General features: G+C 44.4%; 1 protein-coding gene and 1 long non-coding RNA gene across 2 annotated transcripts in view; both read right to left on the bottom strand.

Annotated features, from left to right (window-relative positions):
• The window catches only part of LOC137427197 (amine sulfotransferase-like), a 490514-nt gene that overhangs the window by 169970 nt on the left and 294632 nt on the right, over window positions 1-25912 (bottom strand). The gene's annotated exons all lie outside the window — the stretch shown is intronic.
• LOC144892361 (uncharacterized) lies at window positions 10688-11653 on the bottom strand. The gene is made up of 2 exons (XR_013623542.1): window positions 11560-11653; window positions 10688-10845 (listed from the first exon to the last, which is right to left on the bottom strand). It is a non-coding gene; the product is annotated as an uncharacterized LOC144892361 (long non-coding RNA).

Here is a 25912-nt window from a genome sequence, read left to right as displayed (position 1 = left end):
ATGCAAATGGGTGTGTAGTCAAATTTGGATAAATTATGGTGGGAACTGAAAGGGTAATTTCAATGTGACATCATAGGGGTTTAAAAAAAAACAAAAAAAAAAAAACTTTTTGGTCCATTTGCGTATTAGCATTTATAAAATTGAAGGACAAATTTTATGAAAATGAAACAAAACTGACACCCAACCTGATCTGTAAATAATGGTTCCAACGCAAACAAATATGCATAATGCATGCGTGGGTGTGTGTTTTGTGTATCAATGTTTGTGTTTGTTGTTTATTTTTTGTGTATCAATCTTACAAGATTGTTGACACTGACAGTGTGCCTTGTCTGAAAAATAGATAGTTCCATGGGGAAGGGATCGCATATCGAGAGAATTCATAAAAAAAATAAAAAATAAAAAAAAATAGAAATATAATTTGATTATGAAAATTATCACTTTGTCAAGGGATATGGAGAATAAAGATTTGATTTGCTGAGTTATGAGCAGCTATTCATTAATAAAAAAAAATTGGAAGTAATCTTGGGATTCCATTGTGATCGAATTTATATGAGAATCAAAGCTATTTATGGATATGAGCTTCATAAAAATGTGGGAGTACAAAATTAGCCAAATTTTGGAGAGGTCTTACACTGACTTCCCAGAGTACTCTGCTCATGGATTTTTTATATATATAAACTTGAATTTTATCAGCATATAAATTGTGCTGTATGTATGGATGTGTTTTAGGCATAGATGATATGGGAAAATAGTAAAGAAAATTTTGCTGGTTTGAACTATTATGAGTTTTTCAGTTCTGGAGTTCAAACAAAGTCACTGGTTAACAGATGAGAAAGGATAGTAAATAAATTATTCGATGATGGGTAAATTAAGTACGATATTACTAAGACTTATGAGAGCTATTGTTCTTCCTTACAGCAGTGGAAAATTATTGGGAAAAAATTAGATCCAACATCATGAATCTATAAAAGAATGTGATAGGGATAATATCCTCAATTTGTACTAATTATTTGATTGTGGGTAAAGGAATTAATTTATCGTAGTGGATTGTTAACAGCAGCCTGAAAATGTCCTGAGAGTGAGTGTGTGCATCCATGTAATCAGAAATCCCAGATTTGTTTTTACAAACAACATTTTGGTAGAGGTCTTGTGTGGACGAACACTTCCTTGGTAGATAAAAAACGGTACTGCATGCTGGCAGCCATTTTTGCGGCCAGTTAGGCCAAACAAATTGAGAGGAAATTGTAGTTAAATACGTAAGTTACACATGGCTATTTGAAAAAAGGAAATTTGTTGAGATGGGAAACATTTTTCGAAGGTTTATTAAAGTGTTATAATATGACATGTGGCAAGGCAAACTATTGGATGGGAAAATTAGATCTGGCTATAGAATAAATTTATTGACCCCTTGAAGTTAATTCTTCGAATCATTGTTTCACTGGCATTTTTGTTCAAATTGGAAATAGTTTGGTAGAGCTTTGGTTAAAACCTTTGGTTGCGGTATCTTGGAACGAAATGATAAACCATAGGAGATTGATAAGAATAGAAACGAATATGGCCCCAAAATAGAAAGTTGGATTCATGCCTCTCATTGCAAGCAAGCACATGGGGCTAAGGTGGACGATCCCACAGAAAATGAGGCTGCACCTAGCAGCCCAGCAGAACATTCAGTGGCAGATAAATGATAGTCGTGATTTACAGTCATTTGAATTACATTTTAACACCCCTTGCATTGATAAACATTACATTTTCAAAATGTGATATTCCTACTTGGGATAGTGACATTTATTTGCCTACATGACATACAATTACCTGCTGATATTAATACAACATGAGTGAAAAATGTATCACAACTACACTCATGATCAGGGGATTGAGTTCAACCCCGGGAGATAGGGGGATCAGGGTAAGACAAATAATCTGATTTATGTAACATATTAAGGGATTTTCTTTATTTACCTTTTAGGAAGCTTGTTAGTCTGGTATATAATGTTGAATGTCATCAACATATAATTATGTCATAGGTATGAATATATACAAGGAGTAGCAGACTTGTTTGTTGGTTTAGTAGTTATATTGGCAATTGTTTTAGTGGTGGCTTGCTTGAAAGCCTTAGTGACGGTGTATTTGAATAAGGTAACCAACAACACGATGATAACGCATGAAGTGACAAATGAGGAAAGAAATGTGGAACCAGAAAAGGAAGACTTTTATGGCGGCATAAATACTGAGATTAAAAGATTAAATCAAGTGATGTTGCAAATGAATACAGTAGAATTAAGATAATGGCATAACGACAATGTTATGAGTTGTGTCAATTACAATATCAGTGAACTCATATCACCACGAGTGACACACTGTTAGGAAAAAAAAAAAAAAAAAAAAAAAAGAGGGAAAAGAAAAAAAGTGGTGAGGAATTATGGTAATAATACATTATGCTTAATTTGTTGGTTTGGGAAAATTGTTGTTGGGAATTAGGTATTCCCGTTTGTGATTGTAATCATATACAATTTATTTTCTTAGAGTAGTGCTAAAATACCTGCATGAGTTAATTTTTGAACTATATTAACCTGAAAGCAATTGTGGATGCTATTCTTAGTTTAGTAATAAAATACATACCTGATTGAATATTATTTGTGTGACGCATATAAATGAATATAACTTTTTGTGTTAAGGAAAAACAACAAATTGTTGAATGTGAAACTGTCGGAAGATATACATGATTATGCTGATTTCATGGTAAGATGTACCCCATCTGATTCAGTGTGTGCGGAAAGCAGATTCAGATGTGACTGAGCATAAGGATAAGACGAGATCACATTTTGAAGGAAGTGCTAACGGAATTGGGAAGAAGTTCGAGAAAGAAAATTTGTGGCTAAAAATGAAGTTAATCATGGCATACACCCTCTTTCTCAAAGAATGATGAAGACATTCTCCCGTGTAACTTGGAGATGAATGCTTACCTTCACCAAGGAAATTTATGTGACCATTTGCCTGGATCACACTGCAACATATGAAAGAAAGGCGATCACTTACTCTTGTTCGAAGGCTTCGAACATTCATCACATCAGAAGTTGCAGGACAACGACATTTTACCCGCAACCTCTGTGAAATGCGGGGACATATGTTATTACTTCACCAACTTCCGGGGAGCCAGCATGGAGCTGCAAACCAATGGCTGTGCCTTTTCACAACAGCTGTGCGCGATTCTGCGGGCCACTCCTGGTATGGACCATGGATGACCTGAACACCATGGTCCCAACATCATTGTGGATGCATCCGGCATCCCTGTTCCACATCTTGCTGGCCAATCAACGTCACACCAATACTTGCTGCCCACTCACAATGAGGGAGGAGGCAAGTCGACTACAACTGGGTGAAGGCCTTGTTCAGGAATTACAATGGTTTACAGCAAAAAGTGGCAAGAATGCTACAAGGAGAGCAGGGTCAGTCTATGACTCCGCAATGTTACCACAACAGCGAAATCCTACACGAAGTAGTGCAGGAGCTATGAAGACATTAGGAGAAAATGTTTCATACCTGGATTCAAACACAAGTGATCAGCCCTTCCTTTCAAACAAAGTCAACATTTGTGTGGAGGCAAACGTTTTTGCCAGATGGTCAGATGCTTTACAAAACTTGAAAATGAAGTGAAATTGTTGTATCTTGGTGATGGTCAAGTGTTGTTTTGAAAATATATTTGTGATGCAAATGCAATAGATTGAACAATATGGAAGGAGTCAATGACCAACGAAATGTTTTGTGATTCTTGCAGGATGACGGTGTATGCCTAAGGGAATTTGATTACCAAAGTTATGATTATTTACTTATACTTGTAATGATGTTTACTTGTAGTGATTGACTGTTTACTTATATTGATGTTTAGATTAATGGTTAATATAAACAAAAACAAAAAGATGAGGGAATTGTGGAAGTGTAACTCAGTGTAACTTATTGATTGGCACTGGTAACTCATTGATTAAAGACTGGTAACGATTTCGTAAATGGATGCCAAGAATGTGCACGAACATGGTAATCTCTTGTCCACCTGGTCACAGCCCCAGGCTGGAGCACCCCCCTATCGTTTGGTAAACGGAACTCGCAGCAGGAGGGGAGCGAGCTGATGCCAGGACTCGGTGCATGCATGACCTCGGGGCATTAGCGGAGAAAGGATTAGCGCGGCAAGGCCCATAAAAACCAGAGCAAACGATGAGTCAAGAGACTTGTGACCAGAAGCTCTGACCTACGGAACAGAACGGAACCCTGTGAGCAGCGCTGAGAGAGGACCGGCCGAAGAAGAAGAACCAACGACTTGAATTAACAATCCGTTTAGCTATTGTAGTCTTTATTGAATTGAAACAAGTGACTTACCAAATGATAATAAATCCTTACTTTATAAAGCTGTTTTGGTCATATTGGAGTCTCCTGAGTCTTAACACATTCTCCAACACCACAAAACTTAACCATTGCAAAAATTCAAAAATTCCATAAAACATTTGTGCAACCCCAGTCCACAGATTGTGTCCCCCGGTGGATGCCACAAGACTCAACGTTACCTGCATCCCAATGCACCCCAAATTTCCGCGGGCCCTGTCCTGGTGTTACAGGTGAGTAACTTGGCTCGGTGGATTTCGCCCCCATTCATTCACACAAACCCATAACCACTAATACACATTTCAAAAATCATCATAACACAAAAATCATTAAAGTACGTATTTCACCCCCCTGCAGGACCATGGCATAGATGTCATACACATGTGCGTGCATTTCTACTAGGCAGCAATACAAGCAAGATGGTGGGGGCATTTCAGGCTGTGGTGCCCGCAGTCCCAAACAGAAGTCGCCCGACTTACGACTTCTTCACCCCCCCCCCCCCCTCCTTTACCTCTTGGCCCTGTGACAGCAAAACAGCTCCTTACGCTGGCGGGGGGTCTCCACACACCAGGCTCCGTCGCCTCAGGCTCCCATACAGCCTCACGTGTCGCCGGGAGTCTCATATCCCAGGGCACCCAAACAGACCCCCACCACCGATGGGCTCCCAATTTCCAGACACCACTGGCTGCCAGGGGTAATTACCACAGAGGGGGCCGCAGTCACCGCTCCTCCAGAGCTTGATCCGTACCTGCAGACACGCACACCTTCCCCACCCACAAAATCCACAAAAACATTTCCTCCCCCACTACCATTCAATTCTCAACCACATATTTCCGGAGAACATGTCATTAAAAGATTCTACCATGGCCTGCTTTCATGTGAAATCCCCATTCACATTTTGACCACATTTCAAAAATACATTTCATTAATCACACTTCCACAATTCAATTTCCATCCTCACGACCACACTAAAACACAACACCTTTTCACACAAACAAACGCCACCCACAAGACACTTTGTGGCTCACATTCCAATCCCCTCACAGGCCATGCCATCACTCTCACCCGCCCCCTATACCAAATTCCATGTCCCAATTTACATAAGCAAGTCCTGAAGCCTGGGACAGTACACATTAAGGCACTTACCTAAAGTGCAGGTAGTTGCAGGTTGGTCGGGTCCAAGAGTGCCATCCGCCACACCTAATTTCCCCCTCACCCTTCCAATCCACCCAGGAGCCCCCCAACCCAGGTAGGGGCTCAATCTATCCCCGTGGACTATCTGTGGAAGGGCATGCGGGCCCATCTGAATTTGGAACACCACACCAGTCACCTGCCGAAGCACCACCCCAGGGCCCTTCCAGGGTGAGGTGAGTTTTGGACACACACCCTTCCTCCTCCGGGGCTAGTAGAGCCAAATAAGGTCTCCGGGAAGGAAACGAGGTGAGTGTGCCCGAGGGTCATACCGCACTTTCATATGCGAGGGTCTTGCAATTTCTGCGAAATTTGCCACAAATCTCCTGTAGTAAGAGCAGAGGCCCAAAAATCCTCTGACTTCCCTTACATTTTTGGGGGCGGGCCACTCTTTTACTGATTTTACCTTTCCAGGGTCAGTGGCCATGCCACTCTCGCTAATCACGTGACCCAGGTAAGTCACCTCTCTTCTGAAAATTTTACACTTGCTCGGATTCAATTTCAAACCAGCACCCCTTAACCTCTCAAATACCTCTGACAAATTTTTGGCAGCATGTTCAAATGTGGGAGCGTGGACCAATACGTCATCCAGATAGACAAGGCAAGTCTGCCATGGTAGGCCAATTAAGACACGTTCCATCAGACGCTCAAACGTGGCACGGGCCTTGCACAATCCAAAAGGCATGACAACAAACTGCCAGAGACCCTTCCCTGTGGTGAAAGCTGTTTTCTCCCTCGCCTCTTTATCCAACTCCACCTGCCAATAACCACTCTATAAATCCAATGTCGAAAACCATTTTGAGACTGAAACAGCATCGAGGGTGTCATCAATCCTTGGCAGGGATACGAGTCTTTGAGTGTCACGTGATTGAGCTGGCGATAATCCACACAGAACCGAGTGGTCCCATCCTTCTTTTTCACCAGCACAATGGGTGACACCCAAGGACTCACCGAGGGCTCGATAAACCAGGCTTTTTCCATTTTTCTCACCTGCTCTTCCGCCTCCTCTTTCTTCATGAAAGGGAGCCGCCGTGGCGGTTGGCGAACAGGCCGAGCCTCACCAGTACTAATTTGGTGCTTGACGAGGCTCGTGCGTCCAACATCCTCGGGAGAGAGAGAGAAAACATCCAAGTTCTTACCAACCAAATTGTGCAATGTCTCTGCCTGCTCCGATGTTAGGCCCTCTTCAGAGCATGTCATCATGTCCTGCACTTCCTCTGGCCAATCACATTTCGCCAAATTTTCCCACATTTCCGGCTGCACTGGCAAGCATGTGGATCCACTTCCTTCGGTGACCTCAATTACACTACTGCATTTGGCTACGATGGCTCCGTTCCTTACCGTGCAAGGGCTATCGGACAAGTTGAGCAGCCAAACCACAAACATAGGCCCACGAGTGTCTATGAGGGTGCGACCCACCATCAATCCTTTGGTCCCTTGTGAGGACCACGACTCCACTAGCCCCAGAGGGCCAATGTGTTGAGCACCTGCTGCTAACTCCGCCATCACAACTCTCTCGGACCTGGGAGGCACGGTCACAGTGCATGGCACCTCCATCCACGTGCCCTGCACCTCCTTGTCATCCCCCAGTCCCACCAACTGCAGCCTCTCAGTGCCCAACCACATATGACCACGCCCAATGTCTAGTTAGCAGTCGTGTTCCACCAAGAAACTCAATCCCAGAAGACGTTGATCGCACACCTCGGCCACCGATGCCACCACGTTGACCTCCAGACAACCAAACTCCATCCTCACCACCCCCGCATCCCAATATTGGCGCCGTCGCCCCCGTAGCCAGTTGGAGGCTGTGTCCTTCTACTCTATAAATTTTATCCCAGCCTCCAACACTCTGGTCGAGCACACTCGGATTGATGATGGTGTCACTGGCTCCAGTGTCCAACACTGCCTCCCAAAACTCCCTCAATTTTGCATCTAATCCTTACATTACCCATGCCAATCATTCCGCAATTCACTACTTTCACCAAAGGAAGGCGCTTCTCCACACACTTGCCAGCTGAGTATTGCCCCGTATGCTCGGCTCGTTCTAGTTTCCCAAACACTTTATTGCGACAGGCCCAGGCCTAGGTGGTGGTCCTCTTTCTGACATCTGTGGTCCTCCTGGGGTCCCCTCCTTTCTGGGCTGTGAAGCCTGTTAGGAGGTGGTTGCCGACAATCCCTCTGTATATACCCTCTTCTCCTACACCTAAAACAAGTCCCCATGAATGGACCCCTCTGGTACCCAGGCGGAGCACCCCTTACTCCCAGCCCAACCCGACGAAAATCAGGCAATCCTGATGGCAAACCTGGACCAAACTGCCGTGACTCACTCCCTGCAAATTTTCCCCCCGGTCAAATTTGACCGCTGGTGGCTGATCCCCCTTAACATTCGGTCTTTGATCGTGTTGGTGACAGATTCAATGTGACAAAATTTATTAATATACCAATGCACGATCGTGGAGAGATGTCAGAGATTTACAGAGCTCTGAGGAGCCAAAATGATTCTCAAACAAAGTCTGACTTTTACAAGCCAGGAGTGCGTTTATATATAAGCCGAATCAGATTATTCTCAGCGAGCCAAAGACAGTTCAAAGAAAAAGGGGGAATTTCATCAATAGCCTCGCTCACCTTCACTCTTTCATTCCTCTTTTCTCCCGCCTCTGGAACAAACTCCCACACTCCCTTCAATCCCACTCCTCCCTCCAGGTCTTTAAAACAGCTGTTCACCACCATCTCTTATCTTCCCCCATCCAAAACCTTGATCTTTTCTACCCCCACTAATTCACCCCAGATCCACCTTGTTTGAAATTCCAACTTCTTTCCTGGAAGTCCTGGCAGTGTCCATATGTTTTATACCTCTCCACCCCCCACGCCCCCTTCCCATGCCCCCCCCCCCAAAGCCCTCGCCCTCCCTCAGATCTCTCGATGTCTCCATGTCTCTCGGTCCCTGCTCTCAAATGTTGTGTTTGTGTCCTTCCCCCTCTCTCCCCATCTTGTCTACCGCTCCCGATGTTATATGTTTTATGTGTCGGTTTGTCTTTCTGTGTGATTAATGTTCGCTCTTTCACGAGCCTCGATCTTGCATACAAAAAACAAAAAAAAAAAAAAAAAATCCTCTATCTAGTCCACAGAACTCAAATAGACGTAGAAGAACTATGCCCGTTCACGACACACACACAGCGGTGGCCCCGCTCGCGCGCTCACGCCGCCATTTTAGTTAGCGCAAGAACTGAATAGGCGAACGTGTGCGCTAGCTAGGCCTAGTGGAAGTGGATGAGTGGACGTGAATTTTTATATTGGACGGTGTTGTGTTGCTTTTAAACACTATTTTATGAATTCTATTCATAATTTAAATCTCTGTCGAAGCATTTTCCTGGCATCTTGACATAGTTTATCCGAATTCCCCGGTAGTTTTCCATTTCATCTCTAGCTGCTAATCTCTCACTCCTTACTATTTGCTGGTTCTTGTACCCCCTCTCCCCCTCTTTCTCTTCCTGCCTATTGCTCCTTTCTCATGTACTTTTTACCACTCTCTCCCTCCTTCTCTTTCCTGCTCCTCTCTTCCTCTATTATTTTCCAGTTCTCAACATAATTGTCTCTCCAGCTCTAAAAACAAACACACAACCCCCCCCCCCTCTCTCTCTCTCTCTCCCCCTTTCCACTCCCTTCTCATGCCAATTCTCAGTATGATAGTTTCTCCATCACAGAACTTGACTTTTTTTGCTCTCCACTACCCCCCCCCCTCCTCCCCCTCATTCCTGTTCCCTTCTCTCACTCTACTATCTTCCCCTTCTGGTCATGTTTTTACATCTTCCCTTCCTCCCCCTCCCTCCCCCCCCCCCCCCCCCACACACACTCACTCTCTCTTTCTCTCTCTCTTTCTCTCTCTCTCTCTCGCTCTCTCTTTCTACTATATGCTCTCTCCCTCTCTCTTTCTACTATTTGTTAATTCTTTAAATCTATTCTATGAATCTATAATGATGAATGCAATTTAATATGCACGTTAAAACACAAGAACAAACATGAATATTTTTCTTAGTTTTCTAGTAATGTATTTTCCAATATTTCCATTCAGTCAAAATACAATACAGATATATATATTTCCCGTAGAAAAAGCATTAAAAACATATGCCATTACAATGTGTGTTACATTGTAATGTAAGTGTTACATTGTAAGTGTTACAAACAATAATGATGCCATTACAACATGTGAATGTCATTTTCACAAGCCATCCGAAGAAATCTCTGTATAAAAGCTCACTGGTGTTTGAACAAGATTAATTTTGATAATTGTTTTCTTACAAATGGTCCACTCAACTTCTCATTCTTCAATCGGGCAAGATGATGCATTCGGATCTTGACGTACGATGAAGCAATACGCTTTATGAGAATGTACACATGATTCTTATCTGCCTCGCAATCAAACATATGATCGGACAGGGAACCAAAAATGGTGTGGCAATTCACTTCGGCAAGAACAGCAGATGAAATGGCCTGAGTAAGACGAGACGCTTGAGGGAGTTCACCTCCAGTCACACTTAGCATCCTCTGGAAACACCTCTCTGTTGTTTTACAGACTTTCACCACGTCTGGAGAAGGCCTCACTAGACCACCTCTGTTCTTCTTTTCCAGCAAGCTGCCGACCATCACTTCTCCAGTGGTTAACGAAGCAATACACTCTTCGCAAGAGAGATGTTTTTCAGTCATCTTCACAACATATCCAGCAACATAACCTATCACGGAGTTCTTGTACTCTGAAAGTGTAGAAACATTCGGCACATCCGCATAATCATGATCTGTCATTGCTGGGCTCCTCAAAGTCAAGTCATACTTCCTCATCAGAAGCATGTCATCATCATTGTTAACATCAGCAGCTGTTGTTATTGCACTGGAAATATTAAGTATGCTTGTCTTGTCTTGTGCTAGGCAGTTTCCATTGACGCCTTCAATGTCATGCCGGACGAGCATCTTCCTGTACGATGTTGAGAATTCTCTGGCGGTTGGATTGTTATTCCTCCCTAAGGATGACCGCATAGCACAGAAGAAAAGTTCAAGATGATCCTGACTCATCTTGTAGGTGAGCAGATATTTGAGTCTGGATTTGGGAAGTTGAAAATGGTTGGAATTGAACCTTGGCGAAGTCTGGTTATCAGGCCAGTACGGTCAAAGCACTCAGCATCAAAATGATCCGAGCATAGGCTGGCATACTTGCTGGGTGTCCACTTGTCCCTCCTCATCTTTACGAGCCATTCTTTCTGAAGGGTTGAACCATCCTTGGGAAATCTATATTCAAAAGAAAAGACAAAATTTGTGAGCCCCCTTGGGTCTTTGCCCTCCCCCCCCCAACCAAAACTGCTTCCTACGCGCCTGCCCCCCACATGTTTTCTACACTCTATATACGGTACAGTGTCCGAAAATTAAATCACTAGACCATACTCTAGCCCCCAATATTTTTTGCTTGGCGACATTGTACACACAGCAAGGGAAATACTTTATCAAGCTTTATTTCTTTTATCAGTTAAACTCGTAATGTTATCTTGGCTCTCACCCTACATTATGATTAACTAGGGCAAATGGGCACAGATTGCACTCACTCACGCGTCACACCAATATTTTCCACAAAGTAACAATTACTAACGATAAAGAAAGCGATTACAAAATACAACCCTATTAGTCTAATTAGACGACAAATGTTAACCTAGATCCTTGATAACTGAACATGTTTATGCATCTCCTAACAGCCCAAAATTGTGTGTGGCTCAACAAAATTGGGAGAGAAGAGATTAAGAGCTTGAGTCCTTAAGTTCAAGCAAAGGCACGGCCTTTGGTTCAAGTCAAAATGCACTGACAAATCCGCAAACACACACACACACACAAACACACACAAACTAACAGATGGGACTACATAAACGAAAAACTACATCTGTGCATAATGTGAAAGTTTAACTAGAGTTTGGCGAGTAAACTCTTCATAATTAAGAAAAATAAATTACTTACCTGTGGAATGTTTTCCCAGAACCTTTCACAAGTCGATTTGTACAGTTTATTGCAGCACAAGAAGGCATATTGCTGATATTTGTTGAACATTCACATTGCTCATCTATCTATAATTCCAGTAATCTCTGTGTGTATGTTTGTATGTTTGTATGTTTGTATGTTTGTATGTCTGTGACCGCTGTTTCTCGACAACCACGGGTCCGATATACTTTAAACTTGCCAGGTATATTGCTGGGGACCCGAGGATGTGCCTTTTCAAGGTTTCATATTAATCGGACAAGTAGTTACCGAGCTATGTCCAAAAAACGATTCAACCAATCAGAGAGCAGCGAGCTATCACGTGTGCCGAACGTGGCGAACAGACTCTGCCTCGGACGGCACATTTGAGAGCGTATTCATTTATTTCACGTTGGAAAACTATGTTGCCGTTAAACTATGTTTTAAAACTAATTAAAACTACTATCTATAATTCCACGGGTCCGATAAAAAACACCATACTCGCAAGCCGTTCGCTTTGGACCAAACCATTTCATGTAAATAGAGGGGGGGGATTGTCACCGTACTCGCAAGCCGTTCGCTTTGGACCAAACCATTTCATGTAAATAGAGGGGGGGGATATAATTTTAGATATATATATAGTACGGGCATGCCCTAGTGTTAACAATAGGCCTATCTGTACGCAGAAAGCGGAGGTGTCTTGCGCTAACTAAAATGGCTGCCGCGTTGCGGCGGAGGGGCCACACAGCGGCCTGCATAGTTCTTCTATGTCTATTTGAGTTCTGTGATCTAGTCCTGCAGCAACAAAAACAACAACCACCTTTAGAGGCCATTTTTCCCCGCAAAGCGGGGGTTGGCCTTTTTCGGGAACCGTAGTTGTTGTTGTTTTTTGTCCCCTTTTTGAAGCAATGTTTTACGGCCGGATGCCCTTCCTGACGCCAACCCTTTTTGCCGCCTTTAACGACAAACAGGGAATTACCAGTGAACTGGTACTCAATTAGCCGACCTCGGAAGGATGAACAGGCTGAGTCAACCCCCCTGGCGTTAATTCAGCGATCGACCGGGATTCGAACCCAGGATGCTAGGTATCCTAAGCCGGCACCCTAGCCGCTAGCCCAACACCAGGGTTCTGCACCGTAGTCTGATATTTCAGATGAATTGTTCAAATTTGCATAAAAGCACCAAAATCGGCACACATGTAGAATAATGTATTCCGAACAATTCTAGATATGGAGCCACCCGAGATTGTGCCTTGGACAGCTACGGCGGCCATTTTCCAAAATGGCCGCCATTCTACTTTAGCGAAATGGGCTATACAGTATACTGAAGGAACTGCGCTCCAACGCGAGTCGAAAGAATTGACGCGACCAAAGACGGAATTCGTCCGAGTTGCTTTATTGAAACAAAACAGCTCAGGTATTCTGACCCAAGCCCGTTTATCGGGCAGCAATATATATACACATTTATGTCGGGAAGTTTGCCTGGCAAAAGCTATACCGGGCATGCCCGGGTGTCAAGGGCGAGCCTTGGAAAGGCGAGTCTGGACCTGCCCTGGCGTGTTTGGCTGCGGCCTGGCAAGTCGAGGCTGGGCGTGCCCGGGCGCTCTGGACGAGCATTGGAAAGGCGAGAGCGGGCATGCCCGGACGCTCTGGGCGAGCCCTGGAAAGGCGATAGCGGGCATGCCCGGACGCTCTGGACGAGCACTGGAAAGGCGATAGCGGGCGTGCCCGGGCGCTCTGGACGAGCACTGGAAAGGCGATAGCGGGCATGCCCGGACGCTCTGGGCGAGCCCTGGAAAGGCGATAGCGGGCATGCCCGGACGCTCTGGACGAGCACTGGAAAGGCGAGAGCGGGCATGCCCGGACGCTCTGGGCGAGCCCTGGAAAGGCGATAGCGGGCATGCCCGGACGCTCTGGGCGAGCCCTGGAAAGGCGATAGCGGGCATGCCCGGACGCTCTGGGCGAGCCCTGGAAAGGCGATAGCGGGCATGCCCGGGAAAGACGAGACCGGGCGTGCCCGGGAGGTTTGGGCGTGCCCGGGAACAGTGAGTCCGGGCATGCCCGGGAGAGGCGCGTCTGGCCGTGTTCTGGCTGGTGCAAGGCGATTGTGTGCATCCAGCAGTAACCGCTACAATACTCTTATTTTATTATTGTATTGGTGGTAGATATAAGGAACGTGTAAAATTCAGTAAACTGACCATGAAAAAGGCGTATTCAAATATTATGAGCCAGTATTTTCGATAAAAAAGCCATTATTTGATTTGTAAATAGCTGCTTTCCTCAAACTTTTCGCTGAAAAGTACCCATTATTGGAGAACATGAGTCAAATGATATTCATCACATTCAATGGGTTTGGAGTCAACAAAAATTGCATTATAGATTACATACTTTACTCTATTTTTAAAAGGGAACTGATAATCGTGATAATGACAAAGCTGTCCCGTTTCAGAGAAGTCACGGAGGTGACCGGTACTGTTGAGCCCTTGACAGTGGAAGCAACGGGTGTTACCTCAGTGTAGTACTTAGGTAGATGGTCAACAGTCCTTGATACAGCAGGCCCGCCAGTGATGACAATCCTACGCTCCACTCCTCCATCTGCACACATTGGGTGTTGCAAGATAGAGATCCCTGTTCCATGGAACGAATCCTTTGCTGTTGTGGAACTAGGATTGTGGTCGATGTTGTCCACAGCTGCGGTCGTGAACACACTACCATGCAGGGTTGGCGGGCAGACCACTTGTTCTGTTTGGAACATCTGACACGCCCGGTTTCCCATCTCTGCAGAAACGCGCAGGACACGGTCGTATGAGATGCTGAGACCCAGGCTGAAGAGCTTGTCCACTGTCCCCTCTTGCGAGTCTCAGCGTGCAGCATCAGGCCAACGTACATTGGCAGAGGAGTTTCTTGAGATGTGGCATGTCTGACAGCTGGATGTTCTTGTGTCTTTGTACCAACAGGAGAGGTGCTTCTTTTCTGCTTCTGCCGATGCTTGACACCATTGAATTTCAGGAGCTGTGCAATGGACAAAGCTGCCTGTGTTGAAGGAGGATCAATTTGATTCTTGATGTTGGGTCCATGCAGCACCATATTTACGAGTGCAAGTAGCACAGGTGGCGCAGCCTCCTGCTGGCAGCCTTCCTTGAATGATCCAGTGAATGAGTTGGCTTCCTCAAACATGTATCGACGAACTATCTGTGCAGCTCGAGCGAGGTGAACTACTTCACTGTCACAGTCCTGCTCGCAGGCTTTGCCAAGTGCCTCGCCAATGTCCTCATCAAAAGCCAACAGGACATCTCGTCCTTTGCTCTGTGCCCGTAGGCCTGGGAGCTGGGCTAGTAGGCGTTCTTTCAGCCTTGTCGTATTCACTCTCGTGTCCAAGGGAACTCCAAGATGCTCCATTCTGGTCGCGTACAGGTTTGCTAGGTCGGCAAGTCTGAATACAGGAGATGTGTCCTCTTCCAGGTGAGTATCTTCAATGTAAAGGGCAAGTTCTGCCAGCACAATTCCGGAGACCACACTTTCATATCCAGTTTTGTCTTCAGCATTGACAGAGGCCTTTGCGCGATTGTAGAGAGACATTAAACACTTGGAATGATACTTGGCATCAAGAGCCCGCATATCACCCATGCTGAGCCGTGCCAGCAGTTCGTGGTCTCCAATTTGTGTTGCACACTGCCGCACACGCTGATCAATCTTGAAGGTGGTGGCTTCATGTAAGTCCACACCAGACAGTCTGCAGAAGAAGCATGAGGGTTGACTAGAGGTACTTGATTCTGCACTGCGTGACCTGGTGCGCTTTCCTGGCACGGCATTGCCTTCACCAGATGAGCTGCCTCCTGCTGGCCTCTTCTGTGCTCTTTGCAACTTTGTAGTATTAAAAGGAAGCATGCATCGTTTATGATAGACAGCTTTGTGGGCAACCAATGCGGCCTCGATGCCCTCTCCTTCATCAAGTCTAGCAAACTGCAGCGTTCTGGGTAGTAAGCGCAGCTCTCCAAACTGCATCAGATTCCCGGCCAGTGTCTTGTACCCACTCCCTGTGTTTGGGCGTTTTGAATTTTCTGGGCAAACAAGGGACTCTGCTGTATCCTCCTGGCATATGGCACACAGTTCCCAGTTTGTGTTGGACGGGCCAACAGACGCACGGTCCATGCAAGAATGCGCTAGCTGGATCTTCTTTGACATGGTCATGATTATCACTCAATATTCTGCAAAGACACAAAACACCTTGTTACCACACTGATACTACTACTACTACACCACTATTACCAATTACAACACCACTTCCACCACTACCACCACCACAACAAAATACTTCTGAACCTGTCACCGATGCTGTGTGCGAAAATGTATTTTCCCATTAAAATGACCATTTTTTCCCCCAATACAATGGTTGGAACTATATTAAATCAACACAAATGACATGTGTATTGTTTTTATTTGTAATTGCACATCACATGGAGTATTTATCACCTCTAAGAAACCTGCAAAGCGAATAACAATGACAGATATCCCATGTTGTTAAAGTAGAATGGCGGCCATTTTGAAAAATGGCCGCCAAAGCTGACCAAGGTATAATCTCGAGTGGCTCCATATCCAGAATTGTTCAGAATACATTAGTCAACATGTGCACCAGTTTTGGTGCTTTTATGAAACGTTGAACAATTGGTTCGCTATGCTGCAGTACTAATCCTATCAGTCGGAATTTGCTGAGTCTAGCCATAAAGACTTGTTCTAAGGCTTTTTGCAACATTCCCCAGCTTATCCGAGTTCCCAGGTATTGCTTCTTCGCCAGACTCAAATGTTACCATTAAAAACAAATGGTGGGGCTGTTGTTCCCTTGATTTCAGCTTTTTTTTTTTTTTTTTTTTTTGTAGACAGAGTCGAGGCTCGTGAAGGAGCTAACATTTATCAAACAAACAAATCAAACAAACAAGCAAACAAAGTATATAAAAAGGGGAGCGGTCAACAAGATGGGGAGAGAAGAGGAGGAAGCACACAAACATAACATTTGAGAGCAGGGACATCGGGAGATGTGTGGGAGGGAGAGGGCCTGGGGGGAGGCAGGATAGGTATAAAACGCAAGGACACCAAGGACTTCCAGGAAAGAAGTCAAAAGTTACCTCAAAAAAGTGGATTTGGGGTGAAATTAGCGGGGGTAGAAAAGATCAAGGTTTTGGATTGGGGAAGATAAGAGATGGTGGTGGACAGCCGTTTTAAAGACCTGGAGTGTGGAGTGGGATTGAAGAGAGTGAGGGAGTTTGTTCCAGAGGCGGGAGAAAAGAGGAATGAAGGAGTGAAGGTGAGCAGAGAGTCTTGATTTTGGCAGTTTAACCATAAGAGGGTTGCAGGCAGATCTTGTGCGACCTGCAGGAATATTTGGGGGACAGAGCCCAGAGAGAGCTGGGGGGGCAAGGCCGGAGAGGAGTCGGGAGAAGACGGAAAGACCACCAACCTGCCTGCGGTGAGTAAGTGAGAGGCCCTCGGAGTTAGCGTCATCGCGGGAGATTCCAATGATTCTGAACGCTTTGGTTTCAACAGCGTGAAGACGAGCTAGGTGTGAGGCAGGAGCACCGGCCCAGAGGGGAGAGCAGTACTCCATTGAGCTGCGGATGAAAGCCTTGTATGTGGTGAGGAGCTCAGGTGTGCCAAGGAAGGACTTCGCACGACGGAGGATGCCCAGTCGGCGACTGGCTTTGGAGGCCAGCTTGGAAATGTGGTTTTCCCAGGAAAGATCATGGCAGATAGTGAGACCCAAAAGCTTGAGGGACAGAACTTCTTGGAGAGGATTATTCAGAAAGTAGATGGGAGGGTTGTCCAGTCGGTCTTTTTGGAGAGACATCGTAAGAGTGTGAGATTTATCAGGATTGAAAGACATGTTCCATTTCTTTGCCCAGTCTGTGATTTTGTCCAGGTCTGCAGAGAGTGAGGAGGCTGCAGACTGCCGATCTGAGGGATGAGGAATGGAGCGGCAGAGAGTAGAGTAATCAGCAAAGACATAGAGAGGATTTTCAAGAGAGTCAGAGAGATCATTGATGAAGACCAGAAAAAGCACAGGGCCCAGAACACTACCTTGGGGAAAGACGGGCCATGGCTGACCTTGGGATGACCTTGGGATGGACTGAAGGTGGGCCATGGCTCTTTCTACACAGTGAAGTTAAAGCAGAATATTGAAAAGCATAAACGAATTAATAATGAAAGCAAACCGCAATCATAATGACACAATCTCCACAACCGTATCCTCCGGCTTCTCCTCCTGATCCCGCACCTCTGCCTGCCGTACCGTCACAGGTGCCCTCTCTGATGCGCGCTTCGACCTCCTCAAAAAGGTCAGCCTTGCCGAGCATTCCGTCACCCGGGGCACCGTGGCCGGGTCTTGCAACTCTACCAGATTCCGGACCTCGGGGTCAGGAAGAGCCGCCATAAATGTCTCTATCGCCAGCTTGTCCCACGCCTGTGCTGGTAGGTCCCGGTGTGCTATCCTCACAGATTGGTAAATATCCTGGGCCAGCTCCTGCAACGCTTCGTCTTGCTTTTGTTTACGATGCAGCACCTGCGCCCTGACCAGGTCGCACCTCGCACCTGTCCCAAACCTGTGATTCAAGGCATCGCAGATGCCCCTACTGGTCGATATTCCCTCTGGGACTACGTTTACCACGTCTGCGGCTGACCCCCGCAGTGTCGCCACCAGCTTCCACATGCGCTCCCGCTCCCCCCAACCACTGAGCGGAGACACGCACTCAAATTGTGTCAGGAAAGCCTCTAAACTCCCTGACCCATCAAAATGTACGAGGGGAATTGCTTTTCCAGAGACTCTATTCCCGGATTCCTCTTTGTCCAAATCCAGCCCGGGGCCGAAACACTTCCCACCCCCTCAACTGGGTATTCAGTTTTGGAGCCTCTGGTGCCCAAATGTGGCTCGTGGTGAGGGTCCCCTGGGTCACCTTAATCTCTTCCTGGAGATGCTTAACGGACCGACTCACCTCTTCACTCAGGCTCTCTCGGATCCGAGCAACCTCCTCCTCGATGGTACTGTCACAGGTGTCCAACTGCTGTGTCGAATCATTATCTCCATTATCCCCAATCACTTCTGGCCCCAACAGGCCTTCATCCATACACACCTGGTCCGGTTCCGTTACCCGGACCTCCAATATTCTTACCCCCTGTTGCTCCGTACCACCAACCTGGTGTTGCACAATTTCCAATTCCTCTCCATGTTGTTGCATTGCGGCATCCACACCAGCCCGATAACCTTCCAGGTCTTCATTTAACAAACATTCCCGATCTTCTTCCAAATCTCCCCATTTACTTCCACACATGCCATATTTAAATTTTCTCCCTCCTGTGCCCGAATCACATCAGCTTGGGTCTCACACTCTTCCATTCCCACTGTTAACTCCCCCCATTTTGATTCGAAATCTGCCACCCATGGCTGCTCTTACAGATCGCGGACAGATGTTATGATGACCGAGCGGTGGTGTATTACCGCGACCTAACAGGATCCCTGACTCACCCGATTCACCCAGGACTTTGGCCGGATCGCACCACAGCTAGTCAATAGGGAAAAGACAAAGGCGACACGGATGTGAAGAAGAAAAAGAAGACAAAAAGGTTTGGAAATACTACTAAATTTATTGACTATTTACACACAAGCAAAAAGAAAGCAGTCACGTTTATTTACAAGCACATAAGACGCAGGTGACACAGGGAAAATACTAGCTTACCTACAGTCTTAATTAACCCAGGACAGAACAAACAAAAGGCAGACTCACACGGGGAATGACAGGAATGGCAGGAATGGCAGGAGGTGGATGGCTGGAGGTGAACGCTTGGTGGAGCCAACGCGGAGCTTGGTGGAGCTTTGGTGGAGGTGAACGCTTGGTGGAGCCAACGCGGAGCTTGGTGGAGCCTTGGTGGAGGTGAACGCTTGGTGGAGCCAACGCGGAGCTTGGGGGATTGGTGTGACGGGTTCTCTCTCCTTCCTTAGTCCCACCCAGTCCAACAACTTCCTCTCTTGCTTAGTCCCACCCAGTTGAACAACTTCCTCTCTTGCTTCAGGACTCTTTCTCTCTCTTTCTTGGTCCCTCACTCTTTACCACCGACTCCTCACCGCAACCAACGCAACCACTTGACCACCACCTCTACTGACTGACTCTTCACCACTCTGCACTTGACGACCGACTCCCAACCAACTCAGACCAACTCAAAGTGCATCTCCTCTTGGGAACACCCCCGCCGTGGGTTATATAGGCCCCGCCCCTTCTGTATCTGTATCTGTATCATTATTTTGTTCTTCCTTCAATTCACTCGTCCATCCATCAATTTTGTCAGTTTGAGCAGTATTTTATTCTCCAATCGCTCTTCCATTCCCCTCATTTTGTCACTCATTTCCTGCATATGTCACCTCAATTCATTTCTTTGGGTATCCATTTTGTTTTCCAGTCTCCTCATATCACTTTTTTGTTCATCCATTTTGTCATTCATTCCCGGTCCGGTTCCGTTCGAAATATTCAAGTTCTGGATATTCTGGATATCATTCAATCGAGATATTCAGGTTTATTTTACTTCAATCTGGATGGATGTTCATAGTGATTTTACTTAATCCGGATGTTCATAGTGATTATACTTAATCCGGATGGATGTTCATAGTGATTTTACTTAATCCGGATGTTCATAGTGATTTTACTTAATCCGGATGTTCATAGTGATTTTACTTAATCCGGATGTTCATAGTGATTTTACTTCAATCCGGATGTTCATAGTGATTTTACTTCAATCCGGATGTTCATAGTGATTTTACTTAATCCGGATGTTCATAGTGATTATACTTAATCCGGATGTTCATAGTGATTTTACTTAATCCGGATGTTCATAGTGATTTTACTTCAATCCGGATGTTCATAGTGATTTTACTTAATCCGGATGTTCATAGTGATTTTACTTCAATCCGGATGTTCATAGTGATTTTACTTTAATCCGGATGTTCATAGTGATTTTACTTAATCCGGATGTTCATAGTGATTTTACTTCAATCCGGATGTTCATAGTGATTTTACTTTAATCCGGATGTTCATAGTGATTTTACTTAATCCGGATGTTCATAGTGATTTTACTTCAATCCGGATGTTCATAGTGATTTTACTTTAATCCGGATGTTCATAGTGATTTTACTTAATCCGGATGTTCATAGTGATTTTACTTCAATCCGGATGTTCATAGTGATTTTACTTCAATCCGGATGTTCATAGTGATTTTACTTAATCCGGATGTTCATAGTGATTTTACTTCAATCCGGATGTTCATAGTGATTTTACTTAATCCGGATGTTCATAGTGATTTTACTTCAATCCGGATGTTCATAGTGATTTTACTTAATCCGGATGTTCATAGTGATTTTACTTAATCCGGATGTTCATAGTGATTTTACTTAATCCGGATGTTCATAGTGATTTTACTTCAATCCGGATGTTCATAGTGATTTTACTTTAATCCGGATGTTCATAGTGATTTTACTTAATCCGGATGTTCATAGTGATTTTACTTCAATCCGGATGTTCATAGTGATTTTACTTAATCCGGATGTTCATAGTGATTTTACTTCAATCCGGATGTTCATAGTGATTTTACTTAATCCGGATGTTCATAGTGATTTTACTTCAATCCGGATGTTCATAGTGATTTTACTTAATCCGGATGTTCATAGTGATTTTACTTCAATCCGGATGTTCATAGTGATTTTACTTAATCCGGATGTTCATAGTGATTTTACTTCAATCCGGATGTTCATAGTGATTTTACTTAATCCGGATGTTCATAGTGATTTTACTTAATCCGGATGTTCATAGTGATTTTACTTAATCCGGATGTTCATAGTGATTTTACTTCAATCCGGATGTTCATAGTGATTTTACTTCAATCTGGATGTTCATAGTGATTTTACTTAATCCGGATGTTCATAGTGATTTTACTTAATCCGGATGTTCATAGTGATTTTACTTAATCCGGATGTTCATAGTGATTTTACTTAATCCGGATGTTCATAGTGATTTTACTTAATCCGGATGTTCATAGTGATTTTACTTAATCCGGATGTTCATAGTGATTTTACTTAATCCGGATGTTCATAGTGATTTTACTTCAATCCGGATGTTCATAGTGATTTTACTTTAATCCGGATGTTCATAGTGATTATACTTAATCCGGATGTTCATAGTGATTTTACTTCAATCCGGATGTTCATAGTGATTTTACTTAATCCGGATGTTCATAGTGATTTTACTTCAATCCAGATGTTCATAGTGATTTTACTTCAATCCAGAAGTTCATAGTGATTTTACTTCAATCCGGATGTTCATAGTGATTTTACTTCAATCCGGATGTTCATAGTGATTTTACTTTAATCCGGATGTTCATTGTGATTTTACTTCAATCCGGATATTCATTGTGATTTTACTTTAATCCGGATGTTCATCGTCATTTTACTTTAATCCGGATGTTCATAGTGATTTTACTTTAATCCGGATGTTCATAGTGATTTTACTTCAATCCGGATGTTCATAGTGATTTTACTTTAATCCGGATGTTCATAGTGATTTTACTTAATCCGGATGTTCATAGTGATTTTACTTTTATCCGGATGTTCATAGTGATTTTACTTAATCCGGATGTTCATCGTGGTTTTATTTTTATCCAGATGTTCATCGTGATTTTACTTTAATCCAGATGTTCATCGTGGTTGTATTTTTATCCAGATGTTCATAGTGATTTTACTTTAATCCAGATGTTCATCGTGGTTTTATTTTTATCCGGATGTTCAGGTTGATTTTACTTTAATCCGGATGTTCATGTTAATTTTACTTTAATCCGGATGTTCATCGTGATTTTATTTTTTATCCGGATGTTCATAGTGATTTTACTTCAATCCGGATGTTCATAGTGATTTTACTTCAATCCGGATGTTCATAGTGATTTTACTTTAATCCGGATGTTCATTGTGATTTTACTTCAATCCGGATATTCATAGTGATTTTACTTTAATCTGGATGTTCGTCGTGATTTTACTTTAATCCGGATGTTCATAGTGATTTTACTTTAATCCGGATGTTCATTGTGATTTTACTTTAATCCGGATGTTCAGGTTGATTTTACTTTTATCCAGATGTTGATAGTGATTTTACTTTTATCCGGATGTTCATGTTGATTTTACTTTACCAGATGTTCATGTTAATTTTACTTTAATCCGGATGTTCAAGTTGATTTTGAAGATTACTGGAAGGTAAAGTGCCTGACTTTATTGCGTCAAGAAAAGTGAAATAAAAATGCAAAATAACCAACCAGCAGCGTCATGATGTTAGAGTTTAAAAGAGATGTTTGGGAATCAAACAAATTACAACCTGGAATAAACACTCTTTGGTTTCCTTCGTGGAAATGGAAGCACAAGCATTTCGTCAGATGTAATCTTTCGGTGAACCAATTGGTGGGAAGTTTGTATGTAAAAAAAATTTCGGTTGAGACTCGTTAAGTCATGGTTATGCTATCTATCTATAATTCCAGTAATCTCTGTGTGTTTGTTTGTTTGTACGTTTGTACGTTTGTTTGTCTGTGACCGCTGTTTCTCGACAACCACGGGTCCGATATACTTGAAACTTGCCAGGTATATTGCTGGGGACCCGAGGATGTGCCTTTTCAAGGTTTTATATTAATCGGACAATTACTTACCGAGCTATGTCCAAAAAACGATTCAACCAATCAGAGAGCAGCGAGCTATCGCGTGTGCCGAACGTGGCGGACACACTCTGCCTCGGATGGCACATTTGAGAGCGTATTCATTTATTTCACGTTTGCAAACTATGTTGGCGCTATGTTGGCGTTAAACTATGTTTTAAAACTAATAAAAACCCCGGGGGGATTGTCACTGTACTCGCAAGCCGTTCGCCGTTCGCTTTGGCGTTGCGAATGGACCAAAACATTTCATGCACCAAACCATTTCATGTAAAGCGTTCGCCGTTCGCTTTGGCGTTGCGAATGGACCAAAACATTTCATGGACCAAACCATTTCATGTAAATAGAGGGGGGGATATAATTTTAGATATAGATACAGTACGGGCATGCCCTAGTAATGTGCAAAGACAGTAAAGAAGCTGACCCTGACACCATCCCACCTGGCCAGGTCCCTGTTCAGACAAGCCGTTGCTGTCCTACCGGAGACCCACCTTGCTAGACAAGCGCATCCTGCTGTGGGCACGAAGGTACAAGACTTTCGATGACATTCCAGAAGTTGTGAGGTATGCGGGGAATTCTGGGATCATAAAAAACAATCAATGAATTGCCTGTAATGGTCTTGCACACTCAAGGAGGATAACCTGTATCCTGGTAGAGTAAAGGAAATGCAAGCTGACAAAAGAGCATCACCGGAGGGAGAACACCAGAACTTGTCGTCTTCATCGCTCCGACCAACCTGCGGAGCATATCCCGAGATGACGTTCACCAAGAGCTTTCCAATCATCATTTTCACCATCATCAACCTCTCACCCACTCCAGTCACACTCACCACACTGTCGACAAACTCCTCAGAAAACAGGACACCAACGCCATGCACGCCCTTCGGGCACCCTTGCCACACAAACTTGTATTTCTTTCCCTGCCTACCCTTCACCATTCTCACACCACTTCCCTTCCATCTCGTCTCCTGCACACAACATATGGCCACTCTTCTTCTGACCAATGGTAGAGTCTCTTCTTCTTCTTCTTGCACACTCAAGGAGGATAACCTCGATCCTGGTAGAGTAAAGGAGATGCAAGCTGACAAAAGAACATCACCATAGGGAATGTACGTTCACCATGGGTCTTGTCCTGAAGCCAAGTTTGACAAACCCTGCAGCGGTGGACTTCTACATCCTGAGTACCCGAGGTAGTAATAGCGACAAAACGCAGCTCGACCTCATTCATTCCAAGTGAGTTAAACATTCCTGATGTCTGAGTTCCAAACATGTGCTCTGCTTGTGCTGCGGTTGCACGTTGTAGCTCTCTATAGGTTTTCATGGCACCGGTCGGTGTACGCGTCCAATAGTCCATACGTATATGGGAGATGGATTTTGTCCAAATGTCCCCACATGAATTCAATCTTGACCTGCACTTTCCTTGTGCAACTAGAAAATCCATTCACGTTACTGTTCAGGATTCCGACTTCAAATGAGGACTTGCTCTTTCATTTTTAAAACCTCAAAAAGAACTCCACATCTGCGTTTATGCGACACGCTGATGTAACGAATGTGTCCCACAGGATGGTGTGCAGGTAACACACTCACCTCTGAGCTAACTCGGGTGTGAATCCCGACCAAGCTATATTCTCTCAACCCGATGCTCCAAATGTGTGTCGTCCCTCGGATGGGCGTTTAAGATCCCACGGAGTCCTTCTTGGAGAGAAGGCGAGTTATCACCAGCATCCTGAACAAATGACTAATCCCTCCAGGGATTTTGAGTAGCAAACGCTCTGACCCTCCTGGATATCCCTCGACTGACATACCGGGTTACACCACTTGATATCAGAGTGTATTTGTTTGGGTAGCAGCTCCGACACCATAAACATAACCACCACTGTTTCTTCATGGAGGATTGTGGGAAGAGCAAAGCGAACCCTGAAGTCCCTCTGCCATTCTAAGTGATGCTGTCTGAGGGTCGAGGTTAAATGAGAGAGTATTTGATGGATCACACACCTCTCCCTGGTGCAGCTGCTTCAAGTAGTCTGGAATATATGTACGCTTTACCTCCTTAGGGGTTCCAAACCCAATTTAATGTTCCTGTTGTGGTAAATTTTGAAGCTATTAGTGGCAGTAATTTGCCTTCCAGGCATAGGCTTGTGTAAACAGAAGTCAAATGGAATTAGTGGGCTTGGGAGAAAAAGTAGCAGCACCACCATATATGGTTACTACCCTCACTGGCTTGTCCAGACCATGTAAACACAGCCAAGAGGTCGGATTTTGAAATTTAATTTTGTTTTTTCAAAATTATGGCTCAGAGAGAAGCTGCAAAGAAAGGTAGCAAAGGCGCAGGAGGCATGCAGGAAAATGTTCGGAGAACGCTTGGATTTGGAAGAGGGTCAGAGAGCGGTATTCAGGATTGCAAAGCAGATCGCGAAAGAGAGGTGCGATGTGATGGGGGTGAGTTGCTTGAAGGATGAAGTGGGACAAATCGTTGTCGACCCAGATATAATTAAAGGAAGATGGAAGAGATATATGGAAATGCTGTTGAATGCAGAGAATGAATGGGACGGGAACATTGAGAGTAACCCAGTTTTAGGACCGGCAGAGAAGATAACTGAGAAGGAAGTTGAGGAAGCGATAAAAGCAATGAAGAGT

Source organism: Myxine glutinosa, chromosome 5 (genome assembly GCF_964187855.1).
Source record: "Myxine glutinosa chromosome 5, kmMyxGlut1.1, whole genome shotgun sequence".
NCBI classification, from domain to species: Eukaryota; Metazoa; Chordata; class Myxini; order Myxiniformes; family Myxinidae; genus Myxine; species Myxine glutinosa.
The sequence above is the reverse complement of the archived record's forward strand: the minus strand, read 5'-3'. Positions and strand labels throughout refer to the sequence as shown.